The sequence below is a fragment of the Heterodontus francisci genome, chromosome 27 (genome assembly GCF_036365525.1).
Source record: "Heterodontus francisci isolate sHetFra1 chromosome 27, sHetFra1.hap1, whole genome shotgun sequence".
In the NCBI taxonomy this organism is placed as follows: domain Eukaryota; kingdom Metazoa; phylum Chordata; class Chondrichthyes; order Heterodontiformes; family Heterodontidae; genus Heterodontus; species Heterodontus francisci.
The window spans coordinates 47,057,131-47,076,317 of NC_090397.1; the positions used below are offsets into that span (position 1 = coordinate 47,057,131).

Sequence of the window (19,187 nt, forward strand, 5' to 3'; positions counted from 1 at the left end):
GTGATGGACATACTCAACAATTCTCTGAAAATTGGTTCAGTTTCAAGGCAGCAGGCTGAGGGAGGAAGTAAAGGAGCTATTTTTGCCCTAAATGTCAATTATTTTTCAGAAAGAAGTTTGACGTTAGCAATTTACCACAATAAATTGGGCAGGAAAGCACAATATGTTGGAGAGAATATGGAAAGGTTCTAGTTTAGAGTTCAAGTGGTCTATTTCTATGTTGTATATTCTATGTATATTAGCAGCAGACACTCCATGACATGCCTCATTAGTAGTCTAGTGTTGACACATAATTATGATGTTTAGTTTCCAAGCATGTCAAGAGAGTCTAACTGTTGAGGGCAGTTGCTGAAAACCCACAGGATGGGTGCAGATTTGACAAAAGCAAAATACTGCGAATGCTGGAAATCTGAAATAAAAACAGAAAATGCTGGAAATACTCAGCTGGTCAGGCAACACCTGTTGTGAAACAGTTAATGTTTCAGGTCAGTGATCTTTCATCAGTTCTTAATTGAAGAGCGAGTACTGATTTTATTCTAACAATTATAGATTACGTTCTATTTTTCAGACAAAATTGGTAGAGTTCACTTCTGTGTCAAGTTTATTGCTTAAAGCTCAAGATATTCTTCTGCTGCCACCCAGTGTCTTTGCAGTGGAACTGTGTGTTGAATCTCAGCACCAAAACACAATTGTGTCCAGCAATACAATCAGGCATTTATCAGCGTAAAAGTTGATCACAAGCATAATAGATACTGCAGGTAAAGGTTGACACTGAAAATGAGTTTACCTATTAACAAAGCCTAACTTAAGAGTTTCGAAGTGTGTTTTCAGACAGAATGTAGCAATCCACTTGGCATTTTTAATTTATGAACATTAGTAGATGAAGGCCAGTTTTATTTTGGTGGTAAAATAACATTGTGCATTATTATGCGATACATGTAAATGCTGAACTTTGCTTAATTTCTCATCAGGCTGCAGAAACACAGGTTTTGTTCTTTTTTTTTTGAAAAGCATGCTTGGCAAGTTCAGTAAAAGGTTCCAAATATTCTTGCCCTTGTGTCAATTAAGGAATTTACAATTGCTAGGGGACATTCTACAAGTGACTTTGTTTCTTTAATTTATTTAATATTTTTTATAAAGTGAGACAGAAATTTGCAGTGTGATCAAGAAATGTTGCAGATGCATGCTTCTCGAGTGTTGTTGGAGTTGCACCCATCCAGGCAAGTGGAGAGTATTCCATCACACTCCTGACTTGTGCCTTGTAGATGGTGGATAGGCTTTGGGGAGTCAGGAGGTGAGTTGCTCGCTTCAGGATTCCTAGCCTCTGACCTGCACTTGTAGCCATGGTATTTATATGTCTACTCCAGTTCAGTTTCTAGTCAATGGTAGCCCCTAGGATGTTGATAGTGGGGGATTCAGTGATGGTAATGCTATTGAATGTCAAGGGAAGATGGTTAGATTCTCTCTTGTTGGAGATGGTCATTTCCTGGCACTTGTGTGGCGCAAATGTTACTTGCCACTTATCAGCCCAAGCCTGGTTATTGTCCAGGTCTTGCTGCATTTCTACACGGACTGCTTCAGTATTTGAGGAGTCACGAATGGTGCTGAACATTGTGCAATCATCGAACATCCCCACTTCTGACCTTATGATGGAGGGAAGGTCATTGATGAAGCAGCTGAAGATGGTTGGGCCTAGGACACAACCCTGAGGAACTCCTGCAGTGATGTCCTGGGACTGAGATGATTGACATCCAACGACCACAGCCATCTTCCTTTGTGCTAGGTATGACTCTAACCAGCAGAGATTTTTCCCCCTGATGCCCATTGACTCCAGTTTTGCTAGGGCTCCTTGATGCCACACTCAGTCAAATGCTGCCTTGATGTCAAGGGCAGTCACTCTCATCTCACCTCTGGAGTTCAGCTCTTTTGTCCTTGTTTGAACCAAGGCTGTAATGAGGTCAGGAGCTGAGTGGCCCTGGAAGAACCCAAACTGAGCGTCAGTGAGCAGGTTATTGCTGAGCAAGTGCCGCTTGATAGTGGTCAACGATCCCTTCCATCACTTTGCTGATGATCGGGAGTAGACTGATGGGGCAGTAATTGGGCGGGTTGGATTTTTCTTGTTTTTTGTGCACAGGACATACCTGAGCAATTTTCCACATTGCCAGATAGATGTCAGTATTGCAGCTGTATTGGAACAGCTTGGCTAGGGCACGGATAATTCCGGAGCACAAGTCTTTACTTCTATTGCTGGAATGTTGTCAGGGACCATAGCCTTTGCAGTATCCAGTGCATTTAGCCATTTCGCGATATCACATGGAGTGAATCGGATTGCCTGAAGACTGGCATCTGTGATGCTGGGGATCTCAGGAGGAGGCAGAGATCGATCATCCACACAGCACTTAAAATGGAAAATAGTAAAAGACTGCATCAACTGACTGAGCCAAAGTACATTCCCTACTTCTCAAAGAGGGAAGAAATTGACAATAAGACCTGCAATCGCAAACTAACAGGCTTTTAAAATATTGTAACATGGTTGAGCACAACTACACTTCAGTCAGTCATTCTGCTTTAAGGTAAAACTCTTCAATTTTACAGAATTACAGCAAATATTAATTGTTCAATTGGCATTTGCCCTACAGATCAAGGATTCACAATGTGTTGTTTTCCATCTGCAAATTCTGAATATCAGTTCTATTTTGTTTATTGCCACATTTTCTAACAAAACTCTATTGAATCACTAAAAGATGAAAATTTTGTTAACAATTTCTGAGATATTAAGCCACATATTAACTCATTAAGAATCAAGAGTCAAGCAACTGAAACATTCCTCATCAAATCCATAACCACGATAAAGAAAAAGTTGTGATTCCAGCAATGTAAACATGCAGTCATGACTTTGGCTTTTTTTAATCCTGAGTCCAAACATGGAAACATTGTGTTGTTCAGAGGATAGCATAATGGCCAGCAATGGGAGAGAAAAACTTGAATTTATATAGCAGCTGTAAAATAGAAAAACATCCTGAGGGACTTAACAGAAGTGTAAGACGACAGAAATGGATGCCAAGATAAAGGAGGAGATATTAAGAGAGAAGACAAAAGCTTGGTCAAAGAGTTAGGGTTTAAAGAGGACCTTAATGGAGAAGAAAGGGACAGCAGGGTTAAGAGGGAATTCTACGGAATGGACCTAGAAAGGTGAAGATGCAGTTGTCAATTGTGAGGCGAAGCAAGGGGAATTGCACAAATCAGAACAAAGCATTTGGGGGCAGGGGAGGGTGGCAGCTGTAGGAAGGTAGAGAGATAGAGGAGAATAAGGCCATGAAGGGCTCTAAAAATGAGAATGAAAATTTTAGAGGTGTTGGAAGAACCAGGGGCCCAAGGAGGTCAACAAGGACAGGGTAAGCAGGCGACAGGCGATGTAGAACTAAGTGTTGAACAAGCTTAAGCTTAGGGACGGTACATATTCTACAAGTAAGGTGAATTGCACAATTCACAAGCAAAAATATCAAGTGGATTATAGAGTCAGAGTCATCAATGGCATGGAAGGAGGCCATTCAGCCCATTGAGTCCATGGTGCCTTTCCACAGGACAATCCAGTCAGCCCTACTCCCCCACTCGATCCCCATGGCCCTGCAAGTTTATTTCCCTTCAACTGCCCATCCAATTTCCTTTTGAAATCATTCATTCACCACGCTCGTGGGCAGCAAGTTCCAGGTCATCACCACTCGCAGTGTAAAAAAGTTCTTCCTCACATTACCTCTGCATCTCTTTCCCAAAACCTTAAATTTGTGTCCCCTAGTGCTGGTACCATCAGTTAATGGGAACAGTTTTCCCTTGTTAAAATTATCTAAGCCTGTCATAATCTTGAACACCTCTATCAAATCTCCTTTGCTCCAGCGACAACAATTCCAGCTTTTCCAACCTAACCTTTTAACTAAAATCCCCCATCCCTGGAACCATTCTTGTAAATCCCCTCTGCACCCTCTCAAGGACCCTCACATCTTTCTGAAGTGCAGTGACCAGAACTGGATGCAATACTCCAGTTGAGGCCTAACCAGAGCTTCATAAAGCATAACTTCCCTGCTTTCATACTCAATGTCTCTAATTATGAAGCCCAAGATCCCAAAGGCTTTACTAACCACACTCACAATATCTCCTGCCACCTTCAAAGATCGATGCACATGCACTTCCAGGTCCCTCTATTCCTACAGACTCTTTCGAACTGCACCATTATGTCTATATTGCCTCACCCGATCCCTTCTGCCAAAATTCTTCACCTCACATTGTCTATATTAAATTCCATCTGCCACTTGATTGTTATGTAGATTATAATCATATTTCATTACCAACCTACCTGTACTTTTAATTAAATTTTGTATTTTTCCTCTATATTCACTTTAAAGTTTATCTCGAGGCGATCAGCCCCTTTATCTCAGCAGCTCAGCTTCTCACCCTTCTCCAGTGTTGTCTGGCTACTTATTTTGAAAATCCTCTCAAACAAGAATTGAAGTCAGCTGCCAAGACAGGTGAAAACCAAACCTCTCAAAGCTAGATAAAAATTTCAATGTCAGTTTAATTAAGACTTATTTGAAGTATTATAAAATTAAAAATTGAGATATTAAGATTCCAGTGAAAGTAAATGAAGAAAGATTAGTAAGATTAACCAGCTAAAATCAACAGTTGACTGATTGAAATTTCCTGCACTGGAAACCAACCAGTACTGCAACATCTGATTTTCTATATTTGGTCACTTAAAAAAGGGAGGCTAGGTTTCAGTTACTTGTCATATGTCCACAATTAGTGGGATGGCACTAGTTATGAATGAACATGGCCATTTTGTCCAAACTAGTTTACCCATACCCAAAGAAAATGTACAGCACACTTTAAAATTTAATAAATTGCTGTAATGTAGAGACGTCATTGTCACTGAAATAACTTGTAGATAACTAGTCAACGACTACAATTTGCTGCAAAAATAAAATCAAGAAATTCTTCAAAACAGAATGCTGAATATAAAAAATCTGAAGTAGCTGAACTCATATAAATAACAAATACAGCTAAAATCAAAACCAAAGAAAAGGGGAAAAAAATAGCGCTTTGAATTTGTCACAAACAGAGGAATGATCCAAAATTAGAGAAAATGAACTATTGTACAGTACTACAAAATTCTTAGTGAATCTGCATTATAAATGACTGACTGCACAAGTCAGAGATAGACTATGAGCAAAAGCAAGGTTTAAATCTTGCATCCATGCAAAGCAACAATAAAAAAGCATATGTGTTTTTAAAATCATAATGAAACTATTTATTATTGAAATAAGGTTTTTCTTTAAATCGCAAACAAAATAGAATAGCTGCTGGCTAATTGCTGCAAAAAGCAGAAACAAAATTTCCAGCAACAAATATGTAGCAGTAAGCATTTGGCAACGAAAGGTACTTTCTAGAAAGCACTACCTACAAAATAAACCTATTTTTGTCACACAAAAAATTTGACGAATGATAGCTCGTGCTCAAGAACACAGGGCTTTTTGGTCACAGCCAAATTTAATGACTATGTTCCATCAAGAGTAACCAGTCAAGCAACTTGTTTCCAGTTGACAGCTACGTGTAATATGTATATCAACGGGATAAAACAGAATGCCGGTCTGCAGTCAGCACACTACACACAGGCACCAATTGGTGCAAGCTTGCATGATACCTACATTTACCCATGGATCCAGATATTTCTCGACGAAAGGTCAACTGAAAAATGTATTTTCTTCACTCATCCATCATCTTTATCTACAGATACAGCAGTAAAAAGTTTTTAAAAGTTAGGCAACATTTTATCAAAGCAGTCTATTAATTAGAAAAAAAAATTCCAGCATTCAAAATGCTTCAAATCACACAAGTTCTACAAAAAGTTCCGCGAAAAATTAGATGAGGACAATCAAGCTGGAAAAATCATTCACAAAATGATTTTTGGCTCCTTGGTTTCAAGTCACTCCTGCTGTTGGGTACAGATTCAACAACTAGTAAGTGTGCATACTGTTCTTAAAAGCTCAACCATAGAAATATTCAACAGAGCTCTCCCTCCCTTGTTCCCCCAACCTTAAGTCTCAATCTTTTTGACAGAGTTCACAGGGTGGGCCAAGACATCTGAAAACAGTGCCAGGTGGGAGTGCCAGGAGGTGATGATGCAAGAGAAATATCCAAGAGCTTGAGTTTTAAAATTGAACACATATAAGAATATACTTATGAAAGACACTGAAGGTTACAAAATTACAAAACTAAATTAGCAATATGACTTGCTTTGAACATAACTGTCATCTTAGGTCAAGACTTAAATAATTCTGGATTGACAGTCCTGTTTTTCACTCAATTGCTTTCAGTTTGAGTGATAAATTTCCCTTAAATTTCTTTGAAACTCAATTTATTTTCTTCCCTCAGGACATTAGTACAAAATCATTACAGTGTAACTTGCACATGATGAATACGAAGGAATACATTGCATCAATTGAATATTTTTCCTTCTACATTTAGTATTCAACAAAACATACCTTCACTTATGCTGGTAAAGAGAATGCGGCTATCCCTGTATGTCAATAGTATCCCTCTTTACCTGACTGAGTAGAAAACTCATTTTGATGACAGCCCCTTCTCTAACTGGATGCCTCACCCTCCCTCCAGCAACCTGAAGATTCAGAAAACTCACTCCAGAAAGGGAGTGCTTGCTCATGGGCATCTTGCTAAGGGGCCACCTTGGTCTGGACAAGGAATAGAAGGACGACACAAGGCCAGGCAGAGTGGCACCATCTGCAAGATGGAGAGGGAGAACAGGAGTGTGAAGTGGTGTCCCACCCTCCTGCAGGTACAGGACATCTTCCTTCCTCTGGACCTTCTCCACCAGAACCTCCAGTGCTGTATTCAAGAACCTGTGCACCCGCTCCCTCTGTGCTCGAGCCATCCTGCAACGTAGAGGTATGTGCCAAGCAGAACATCCTACACCTTCAGTGGAATTGGGTACAAGGAGCCAAGATACTGCTTCACAAAAATTGTCTAATCAGCATATGTGCTAAACCTGCAGGTGGCTGTTTAGCACCTCCAGGCATGTTCAAATTATGGTAAATCAGCACATAAGACTGAAATAGCACGCTAAATCCAGACCTTCAAACAGGATGGTCTTAGTAGCATTTCACCCACTCAGCACCCATTTTCACCCTTTGGCTGAACCCCAAAGTACTTATTTTTTTTTTTAAAGCATTTATTGCCCATCCCCAATTGCCCTCGAGAAGGCGGCGTTGAGTCATTTTCTTGAACCACTGCAGTCCATGTGGTATAGGTACATGATGAGAGTGTATTCCAGGATTTTGACCCAGCCACAGTAAAGAAACGGTGATACAGTTCCAAGTGAGGATAATGTGTGACTTGGAGGGGAACATGCAGGTGATGGTGTTCTCCTGCGTCTGCTGTCCTTGATCTTGCAGGTGATCGAGGTCATGGGTTTGGAAAGTGCTGTCTCAAGAACCTTGGCAAGTTGCTGCAGTGCATCTTATAGATGGTACACTGGTAGTGGAGGCAGTCAATGCTTAAGATGGTGATTGGGTTGCCAATCAAGTGGACTGCATTGTCCCAGATGATGTCGAACTTCTGGAGTGTTGTTGTAGCTGCACTCATCCAGGCAAGTAGAGAGTATTCAATCACACTCCTGACTTGTGCCTTGTAGATGGTAGACAGGCTTGGGGGAAGTCAGGATGAGATACTCGTCACAGAATTCCCAAGCTCTGACCTGCTATTGGAGTCATAGTATTTATGTGGCTGGTCTAGTTAAATTTTTGGACAATGGTGACACCCTCCTCTAGGATGTTGATGGTTAGGGACTTATTGCTGGTAATGCAGAGAAGATGGCTAAGTTCTCTCTTGCCTGGCACTTGCCACTCATCAGCCCAAGCTTGAATGTTGTCCAGGTCTTGCTCACGTGGGCATGGACTGCATCATTATCCGAGAAGTTGCAAATGACCTGATGATGGAGGGAAAGTTATTGATGAAGCAGCTGAAGATGGTTGGGCCTCTTAGAGAAACCTCCAAGCCTATTTGTGAAGAAGACAGAGACGAAGATGTTTTGGTGGAGACTGTTCATTGCTTGCCACAGAGCTTACTTCTCCACTCCTAACACCAGCCAGCGCTGGCTGGCTCTTGACACGCACACACTCACACGTAACTAATCAACAGCCAACACCTGTTCACCCTATTACCTTCAACTACTAGGTATTTAACATCCATTTATAGAACTTAGACACCAACAGATACCCCTTTTCTTTAAATACATTTACATTTTATTCATATATATGAAAAAGAGGCAAAATAATATTTTTCTGTACCTTATATTATACTATTAACCTTCAACAACACAAGCCATTAACATACTGTATATTCCTATTTTTTTTAAAAAACTTTAAAGGAATTACAAAGCGATGTTAACATTAAAAAACATTCCACATTTTCCTAAATCACCACAACACAAGACGGCCATCTTTGAGGGCATCCAGCAATTTCTTTGAACAAGCACCTCTCTTCGTAAAACAATCTGACAACTGATGACTTGCGTCAACCCATTTTATTTTGGAAATTTCTTTCCAACATTTCTTTTATACTCATGAGATCAATCCTCAACCTCTTTTCTGTGACACTTTTTGTCGAATGGACATTGTCCCAGAGAGAATGGTTATCTATATAGCATTGTATAGGAAAATATTTCTTCGATTGCCCCTTATATGAGCTCCTTTAAAATACTCGATAAATACATACCCATATCTATTGCTTCCATCAGTCCAAGTGTCTCAGCAGCTAAGGTGCTTTTAACTATCCTCTTTATTTTCTTCGATTCCTAGGCTAATGGACAACATTTATCATTTCTTACAACCAAAAATATAACGACCTCTGCTGCGCTCGAATAACCATCGGGAAGATTAGCATGTGAGGCATCACTAAAAATGACTAATTTCACTTCTTCTGGGTCATCAATGCTGGAAACTTGATATACACTTGTGAAAACACAATTTCTTCAATGTTTTATTTGCTTTCAGCACTTCCCCAACAGTAGCACGTTTCAACATGGTGCTCAATTCTAATATATCATAGCAAGCATCCGCCTAATTTGTGCACACAACCAGTTTAATTGCCCAATTATGCTCCTTAACTGGTCTGCTTCTTCCTTGGTTGCAGAGTCTTACTTTTGAGAGGATCTGGCCCAATTTATTGGGATCCTATTAACATTCTCAAGGTCAAACTGTTGATTTAGGGTTACCCCCAACTTAGTCTGCCTAATATTCAACCCTATATATTTAAAAGCTCTGGAAGCCTGACTTCCAATTTTGAATTCCTGCAGAAATTTATCTACCACAAATTTCTCAAATGCCGCAGATCCTCTCCACAGAAAATCGTCTACATGCATCAAGAAAATGCCTTCTAGCTTTTCTTCATAGTACCAACCAAACATTGCCAGATCCGCTTTTAGCTGACTCCAACCAGATTTTAGTATGACAGACCTAACTGAAAAATACCTCACCCCAGATGCATAGTTTAGCCCATAAACACACTTGTTTAACTTCCATAATTTCCCTTCTATATCTCCAATTTCTTTTTGTGGCTTTAAAATTACTTCCCTGTGAAATTTCTCCCCTTGCAAAAATGCTGCTTTGACATCAATGGATTTACATTCCCATGACTGTCACCACAACGGCTATGAAAATCCTCAAACTTGCTTTTCTTGCTGTTGGGGAGTCTATTCGAACTTCTTGGTCGTCTAGTTGTTTCTCAAATCCCCGAGCTGCAAGTCTGGCTTTCGCTTTTTACGTACCATCGGGAAGTACTTTCTCTGTACAGATCCATCTATGGGACAATGCTGGTTGTCCTCTAGCTGGCACCTCCATGTATATGCCCAACTCTCTCCAACTGTCAAGCTTTTTTTGTTTTGCGTCCTTTCCCAACTTACCATCTAACTTGTTAGTAACCACTAGAGCTTTTCTATCATAAGGGCTCCTATTTCTTGTGGCTCTCCTTGCCTGCTCTCTGGTTCGTGCTCTTGTGAAACCACGTCCCTGACTTGATTTCCTATCCCTTTCTGGACTACCTGACCTGTCCCTCCAACAACCAGACTTCCTTTCACAAGTTTGTGACCTCTTCCTTGGACTCCGATCATCTTCAGGTCCACTGTCTGAACTTGCACTACGTTTTCTGGCCTTCCACAATTTCACTTCCTTCTGCCAATCTATTGGTCTGATATCCTGTCCCTTGTCTTGCACAGCCAGTGTTTGTATTTTCCTGTGACCTTTCCTGCCCTTCCGATAATGGTGGCGTCCCTCCATTCACTAGCCCCTTCTGGTATATACGTCACTCTAGTCCCAACTTTCAGCTGTTAACCTTATTTTGATCTTCACTATCACTTGGTCCACTCTCAGTTAGCCCATTATCTGCCAAAATCTGTTGCCCCTAAAAGGTTCAAGATATGTATGTGTATGCAAAGTACATGGTGAATTATCAGTGTTCATCATTTGTTCAGATTCTGTCAATGTATAATCAATGCCAATAAGCTGCGAGGAATGTACTCGAATGGTTTGGTTGCCATGTTGCAAAATTACCATTTTGCATTCTTTCTGCCCTTCTCTTTTGTAATACACCATGCCCCGGTATTAAAATTCTTTTCTGCTGGCCCGATCCAATACCTCAAAGCTCTCCTGATTTTTTCTGAAACCTCCACCTTAATAAATGCTCTTCTCCCTGCAAGCATGGCATTCAAATGTTCTGCAAAAATCAAACTAATTATAGTCCCCTTGTCATGCAGGCCCCCACCTGCCAAGAATGAGGCACATTGGTTTTGTCATATGAACATTGATCTTCAGCTGTTGCTGAAGCAAGGAAATGACTTGTTAAACAAATCAACCGTGGCTGGAAAAAAACATTTACATACTAACAAACATCGAAGGTGAGGAAGCACATTCCAGGGCCTGCTAAAGGAGGATACAATTCACAAGGGCCAGGACTGGTTAGACCAGCTGGTCACAAGACTAACTGGCTGCTGCAGGGTTTTCTTTTAAACTGGTCACAGAGACGTTGAACTGAGAAAGACTGTTTGCTCCTGGACTGAGAAGACCTCTCCTGTCTGCTCTCATCTCTTACTCACAAGCCTCTGAATCCACTGAAGACACATGAACCCCGAGAGAAAAGTCTCCTACAGCGAACAAGGTTTAAGAAGAATACTGGGCCCCAACGAAAAGCAAGATCTACCTACAATCAAGGACTCTACAGTGAGCTTGAAGAACTGTAACAAAAACTCTTCAGATATTGCCTCAAACTTTTCCACTTTATTTTTATTCAGCTCTTTTCTGTCTCTATTTGCACGTGCGTATCACCTATGCATGCTAGCGTGGGCACATCATGTAACCGTAGGCGTCAACAGAATTAGAGTTTAAGTTAAAGTTTAATAACTTTCAACTTTTCTTCTTTAAACTTAAGAAAACCTGTTTGTGCTGGCTTCTTTGCCTTATAATTGGAAAGCAGTGAACAATGATTCACCAAGGGAGAGCTAAATACACAATGTCTTTAAAATTAAACTCTGTTACGGTAAGACCGGGTGAAGGCTGAGGGGGACCCCGAGACACCTTTCGCACCATGTCGTAACACCCCTCTAAAGCCAGGGATCAGCCCATATTCCCGAAGGTATTTTCAGATTCCTGCCATAAACTAATTGATATGGGCTGTAGCACCCCCCCAACCATTTGAAGCATGTTTTTCACATGTACTGCCCACACCAGAGCAGTAGTCAATTTACAATTTGGCTGGTCGGCTAAAAAATTTTCAGAGCATTTTGCCAATCACAGCACTATTTCTCACAAATCCCATTACTAAAAGGACTTTCTGCTGCCGTGTGCATTACTACAATATTCATATTTTCACACATACTCCTAAACTCACCATTGGCAAATTCTCCTCCATTGTCAGTTCGAAACCTAGCCGGTGCTCCCAGCCTTGTTCCTATCCACCTTTCCATTATCTTGTCCACTATTACTTTTTTGTCTTTACTATAAATTACCATCGACAGACTGAATCTAGTCGCCATGTCTATAAATTGTAGAATAAAAATGTTTTTTTCTTTATCCCATGCCTTCAAATCCATTGCTACGGCTTCATTAAAGTCCCTTGCTAACGGGAGACTCACTATGGGTCACGATGGCATCCTCCTGTATTTTTTTTTTATATATATATACAGTTATCACACATTTTCCACTGATATCTTCGATAAGTTTAGTGTAGTCATCATCGATTATCCCTGCATCTTTTAACAGAATCTTCAATCTATGACAAGATGGACATGCAAACTGTCGATGTAGTTTTGAAATAATTTGCCTTTTCTCCTTCAAATCCCTACCACTGGATGCCATTAATACTTCTTTAACATCCTGCTTAGAGATGTTAGGTCTCGCTAAAGGAATACAATAATGTCCCGATTGTGTAAACCACAAAGCTACAGATTTCCCAAAGCCTTATCATGTTCAATCACCACCACGAGGGAAAAAGTACTGAGCAAATTATTGGGATTAAAGGCAGACTAGCCCCTAGGGCCTGATGGCCTACATCCTAGAGTCTTAAAGGAAGTGGCAGCGGAGATAGTGGATCCATTGGTTATAATATTCCAAAATTCCCTGGATGCAGGAAAGGTTCCAATGGATTGGAAAAATGCTAACACCCTTATTCAAAAAAGGAGGGAGGCAGGAAGTAGGAAAATATAGACCAGTTAATTTAACATCTATCGTTGGAAAATTGTTAGAATCCATTATTTAGGAAATAACAGGACATTTAGAAAGTCAAAATGCAATCCATCAGAGTCAGCATGGTTTTATGAAGGGTAAATCGGGTTTGACTAATTTGCTAGAGTTCTTCGAAGATGTAATAAGTGGATAATGGGGAACCTGTAGATATAGTACATCTGGACTTCCAGAAGGCATTTGATAAGGTGCCGCACAAAAGGTTAATACACAAGGTAAGATCACATGGGGTTAGGGACAATTTATTAGCTTGGAAAGAGGACTGGCTAACCAACAGAAAACAGAGAGTGGGGATAAATGGGTCCTTTTCTGGTTGGCAAGATGGAACTAGTGGGGTGCCACAGGGTTCGGTCCTGGGCCCCAACTATTTACAATCTATATTAATGACTTAGATACAAAGATAGAAGGTACTATAGCCAAATTTGCAGATGACACTAAAATAGGTGGGGTAGTAAGTTGCAAAAAAGAAATAAGAAATTTACAAATGGATATGGATAGGTTAGGTGAATGTGCCAAAATTTGGCAGATGGAGTTTAACGTGGAGAAGTGTGAGGTTATCCATTTTGGTCAGAAGAATAGAAAGACAAATTATCTAAATGGAGAGAAACTTGAGAGTGCTTTGGTGCAGAGGGATCAGAGTGTCCTCGTGCATGAATCACAGCAAACTAGTATGCAGGTGCAGTAGGTAATAAGGAAGGCAAATAGAATTTTGGCATGTATTGCTAAAGGAATAGAGTATATAAGTAGGGAAGTGTTGTTGCAACTGTACAAGGCATTAGTGAGACCGCATCTGGAGTACTGCGTACAGTTTTGGTCTCCTTACTTGAGGGGGGATGTAGTTGCATTGGAGGTAGTTCAGAGGAGGTTCACTAGATTGATTCCAGAGATGAGGGGTCTGTCTTAAGAGACATTGAGCAGTTTAGGTCTTCACTCTCGTTAGAGTTTAGAGGTATAAAAAGATCAGTGACATTACCACAAAGATAATTTGACATTGCAGTGATCATTCACACCTGTGACTACAGCGACACTATTAATAGCAATCACCTGTTCACTGACGCTCAGTTTGGTTTCCGTAGGGCCACTCAGCTCCTGACCTCATTACAGCCTTGGTTCAAACGTGGACAAAAGAGCTGAATTCAAGAAGTGAGGTGGAGAGTGACTGCCCTTGACATCAAGGCAGCAGTTGACAGTATGGCATCAAGGAGCCCGAGCAAAACTGGAATCAACGGGAATCAGGGGAAAAACTCTCCACTGGTTGGAGTCATACCTAGCGCAAAGGAAGATGATTGTGGTCGTTGGAGGTCAACCATCTCAGCTCCAGGATATCACTGCAGGGGTTCCTCAGGGTAGTGCCCTACGCCCAACCATCTTCAGCTGCTTCATCAATGACCTTCCTTCAATCATAAGGTCAAAAGTGGGGAAGTTCGCTGATGATTGCACAATGTTCAGCTGCATTCGCAACTCCTCAGATACTGAAGCAATCCATGTAGAAATGCAGCAAAACCTGGACAATATCCAGGCTTGGGCTAATAAGTGGCAAGTAACATTCATGCCATACAAGTGCCAGGCAATGATCATCTCCAACAAGAGAGAATCTAACCATCTCCCCTTGACGTTCAATGGCATTATGATTGCTGAATCCCCTAACAACCTGGGAGTTACCACTAACCAAAAACTGAACTGGAGTAGCCATATAAAAATACCATGGCTACAAGAGCAGGTCAGAGGCTAGGAATCCTGCGGCGGGTAACTCACCTCCTGACTCCCCAAAGACTGTCCACCATCTACAAGGCACAAGTCAGGGGTGTGATGGAATACTCTCGACTTGCTTTGATGGGTGCAGCTCCAACAACACTCAAGCAGCTCGACACCATCCAGGACAAAGCAGCCCATGTGATTGACACCGCATCCACAAACATTCACTCCCTCCACCACTGACGCACAGTAGCAGAACCACCATCAAGATGCACTGCAGCAACGCACCAAGGCTACTTAGACAGCACCTTCCAAATCCACGACCTCTACCACCTAGAAGGCCAAGGGCAGCAGTTACATGGGAACACCACCAGCTGCAAGCTCCCCTCCAAGCCACACACCATCCTGACTTGGAACTATATCGCCGTTCCTTCACGGTCAATGGGTCAAAATCCTGGAACTCCCTTCCTAACAGCATTGTGGGTGTACCTACCCCATATGGACTGCAGCGGTTCAAGAAGGTAGCTCACCACCATCTTCTCAAGGGCAATTAGGGATGGGCAATAAATGCTGGCCTAACCAGCAATGCCCACATCCCATAAATGAATTTTTTTTTTTAAAGCTAATTCAAGTGAGCAAGCATGAGTCGTTGTCAAGTTAGGGGGATTTCATTCGAGGGGAGGGAGAAGTCATCATTTTTTATTTTTTTATTTTCACAATACAGCACTGAAACAGGCCCTTCGGCCCACCGAGTCTGTGCCGACCAACAACCACCCATTTATACTAACCCTACAGTTATCCCATATTCCCTACCACCTACCTACACTAGGGGCAATTTACAATGGCCAATTTACCCATCACCTGCAAGTCTTTGGCATGGGAGGAAACCGGAGCACCCGGCGAAAACCCATGCGGTCACAGGGAGAACTTGCAAACTCCGCACAGGCAGTACCCAGAATCGAACCCGGGTCCCTGGAGCTGTGAGGCTGCAGTGCTAACCACTGAGCCACCCACTGGAGAAGCTGACACCGGAGATGAGACACCATTTGCCCTGGGCTCTGGGACAGATTGCAGAGGAACTATTCAATCTCAAGTAAGACAACCAATGTGGGGTAACATCACTAATTATATTGATCAAACTAAGTTAATCAGATCATAATTTTTGCTCTATATTTTCACCTTACTGTAGAATAAAGCAGCTTTAATATTTGAATCAAGCCTCACTTTAACTAGTGTCTTATCTCTGGTGTCAGATTTTGGAGAGATTGGAAAAAAAATACATGCACCAAAGACACACGCATCTGGTGCAGGTCACAAAAAAGTGCTATATATCTCCAGGTTATGCTATTGTACAATAGATATAGGGTGGTGTGTGTCACCTCCCATAACATTAAAGACGCATAAAATGTGAATGTGTCTGACGCCTTTGAGCACAAGAAAGTATCTTATAGCTGACCCAAGTTCACAGCAGCCAAAGAAGAGAAATTCAAAATCTACAATAGAAGCTCATATACATGATTTGTTGCACAATTTTCTTCAGTTTTAAAAAAAAAACTTTGTATCTTGTTACAGCCAACCACTCCTGTTCAAGCCCCCAATCAAAATATACGATTCAGATTGTGGTGGGACCAACGCACTGTTAATTCAAACCCTTTGCTCTACTGATCGGCTAACATATCATTTAAAAGTTTCCAAATTAAAGAAAGACCCAACCAAATTGTACCATCTATTAACCCCCGAATGACGCTAACCAAACCAGGTGTCTTTCAATCAACAAATTAACTCTAATTCGAAGAACTAAATTCGTAAACACGAAGAAGATATAAACATTTAAAATAGAAAAAATTAGAGTCCTTGCAAAGTTACAGTCCAATGTTGCTCGAAGTCCTCACAGAATGTTGCTTCCTTCTCCAGTGAATTTCAACAATTAACGACTTGCAAACACTTTCGATAGAATCAAGCTGACTTTAGAGTTTTTGAGGGATAAAAGATTGTATCAGTCTAACTTCCCTTCCTTTGGTTTAAATTACCAGAGATCTGTGTCTTGGATTGACTTAACATTTTAGAATTTTGAGAGATAATAATTAAACAAAGTAAATTCCTATTCCTTCAGTTTAAATGGTTGAGCGCTCTTTTTCAGGTGCCTGAACACCACAGCTGTGTCTTCTGTCTGTCTGTTCTGTTAGAACAAACTGTCTCCACTAAAAGCCAGTTCAAAACTGAATTGTAACAAATGTATTGCATCAGACTCACTCCCATTGGCAATATCTATGGTAACAAGAATGCACCCTTTGAATCGCAGTCTCCAAATGGCTGTTTCTAACAGCAACCGAAAATGCATCTTTTTATAACTCCTGAGGCTTGCTGGCTCTTAAAGCAATACTGATCCCTTGCAAGCCTTAAAAGGTAAACTGCATAGACCCGAAAAAACTACAGGACTGTGACAATATCATATATGGCATATCCAACTCTGAATAGCAAAGACAGTATTATAGTAATATATATTTTTTTTTAATTTTTGGTCATTCAAGTACTTGAAGTATAACTATATTATCAGAGTATTGTTGCAATCTCAGTACCTTGCTCTACGGCAGCGAGGCCTGGACAACGTATGCCAGCCAAGAGCGACGTCTCAATTCATTCCATCTTCGCTGCCTTCGGAGAATACTTGGCATCAGGTGGCAGGACTATATCTCCAACACAGAAGTCCTTGAAGCGGCCAACACCCCCAGCTTATACACACTACTGAGTCAGCGGCGCTTGAGATGGCTTGGCCATGTGAGCCGCATGGAAGATGGCAGGATCCCCAAAGACACATTGTACAGCGAGCTCGCCACTGGTATCAGACCCACCGGCCGTCCATGTCTCCGTTATAAAGACGTCTGCAAACGTGACATGAAATCGTGTGACATTGATCACAAGTCGTGGGAGTCAGTTGCCAGCATTCGCCAGAGCTGGCGGGCAGCCATAAAGACAGGGCTAAATTGTGGCGAGTCGAAGAGACTTAGTAGTTGGCAGGAAAAAAGACAGAGGCGCAAGGGGAGAGCCAACTGTGCAACAGCCCCAACAAACAAATTTCTCTGCAGCACCTGTGGAAGAGCCTGTCACTCCAGAATTGGCCTTTATAGCCACTCCAGGCGCTGCTTCACAAACCACTGACCACCTCCAGGCGCGTATCCATTGTCTCTCGAGATAAGGAGGCCCAAAAGAAGAATTGTTGCAATCTATTCATTTTGAAATATTTCAATTTCTATGACTAACATTTTGTATTACTTGTGTTTGTGCTTTAAGATGAAAGATCAGAGACTCAGCATGTTGAGATCATAAAAAAAGAAACCTTCACATGACAACAGTAGCAAACACATAGAATGTGATGAGATATTAATAATCCACATATGCTTTCATTCCACATATAACAATTAAGCTGCTCTAGCCAAAGTAACTCTTGATTGAATTGGTTTCTGATAAAAGGAGTTGGCTGGTCTTGAATAGAGTATGTTGTCCTCCATTTAGAATATGGTGATTAGACCAAGCAGAGAGCCAGAGAGAGCGAGCGAGCACAAGACGGAGGGCGGGCGAGGGCCAGAGAGCGGGCAAGCGCCAGAGAGAGACAGAGAGAAGTGTGAAGTTAGTTCCCAAAGAATAATGGGTTGTATGTCAGTGATAAATTGGAATGGCTCCATCATAAGGTATTTCTTAGAGTCTTTGCACCGAACAGTTTTTATTGACAAAATGGTTAATTAAACTTTCTGTACATGAGACAGTCACCATCAGAAACAGAATTTCTTTTGCTAACATTTCATGTACAATTTTAGTTCAGCTTGTTACATGAAGTGGCAGGCAATACAGCAATTGCATGTTCTAATACAGTTCAGCAAAATGCTTCATAAGCAATATTTTGTACAGTATAGTTTGTTTCATGATTGATGAAAATAAATAGTTTTAAGTTCTAAACAACCAAACAAGCTATCAGCTGGCTCCTGATTGTCACATTTCCTTTTTCAAGCAATTTACTTTAAAGTTTCTCTAATAGTGATAGATATTCACTGTAAATAGTACATGATTAGCAAGTCCCTGTTTACATTTTAGACTACTTCAAAATTGATTTTTTTCATATTTTTCTTGGACACAGTAATTGACCTTCTTGATCCCTTTGACCAAGCTTCGATGTTATGCACTAAAAGAAACCTCTTTCAAAGAAAGCTTCAAGCATTCTTATCAAATTTACCTCGCTATACCTTCCATCACTTGACCAGCCCAGATGTGACAGTGGTGGTTCGGCTCTCATGACCAAAATCAAACTTGGTCTGTCCCCCTACTTCTCAGGCACTTGCTCCTCCTTTGAGCATCTCACCTTGTCGCAACCCTCTTGCCTCTCATTAAAATCCTCATTATCTATGACCCACCCTAGTACCACAAGAATTCTCTCACCAAGATATCTTCTTTGCATTCCTCCTGCAGCCTCTGCACAGAGTGTGTTCTTATCCTCAAAGATTTCAACCTCCATCTTAATTCATCATGCATGCTCTCTCTCTCCCCCTCTGAGCTCACTGCCCTCCTAACCTCACAATCTCTCCACCCACCTTGACCTTGCTTTTTTTTTAATATATTTGTTCTTGGGATGTGGGCACCACTGGCAAGGCCAGCTTTTATTGCCCATCCCTAATTGCCCTCGAGAAGGTGGTGGCGAAT

General features: G+C 41.2%; 1 protein-coding gene across 4 annotated transcripts in view; it reads right to left on the reverse strand.

The window, feature by feature from the left end:
* LOC137384792 (SRSF protein kinase 2-like) overlaps positions 1 to 19,187 on the reverse strand; it is a 328,433-nt gene that overhangs the window by 269,397 nt on the left and 39,849 nt on the right. Inside the window, exon 2 of one of the 4 annotated variants that reach the window (XM_068059277.1) lies at positions 5,700 to 5,778. The exons of the other annotated variants lie outside the window; for them this stretch is intronic. The gene's annotated coding sequence lies outside the window, so the exon portion shown is untranslated. The remainder of the gene's footprint in view (positions 1 to 5,699; positions 5,779 to 19,187) is intronic. 4 annotated transcript variants of the gene reach the window in all.